The sequence below is a fragment of the Dendropsophus ebraccatus genome, chromosome 3 (genome assembly GCF_027789765.1).
Source record: "Dendropsophus ebraccatus isolate aDenEbr1 chromosome 3, aDenEbr1.pat, whole genome shotgun sequence".
Classification (NCBI taxonomy): domain Eukaryota; kingdom Metazoa; phylum Chordata; class Amphibia; order Anura; family Hylidae; genus Dendropsophus; species Dendropsophus ebraccatus.
The window spans coordinates 4653258-4653478 of NC_091456.1; positions in this window are offsets into that span (position 1 = coordinate 4653258).

Sequence of the window (221 nt, forward strand, 5' to 3'; positions counted from 1 at the left end):
TGATAAGTCTTGGAAGACTTAAGGTTTTTTTAATAGAAGTAAAATACAAATCTGTATAACGTTCAGACACCAGTTGATCTAAAAGAAGACGATTTTCGCCATAGTTCCACTTTAACAATGAGAGAGCAGGAGATGGAGGTGGATGTGATGACTGGACGCTTCTTCATGTCTTCCTATGAATTCTCATACACTTCTCTTCAGCGAGGGAATCAGTGCCTGTC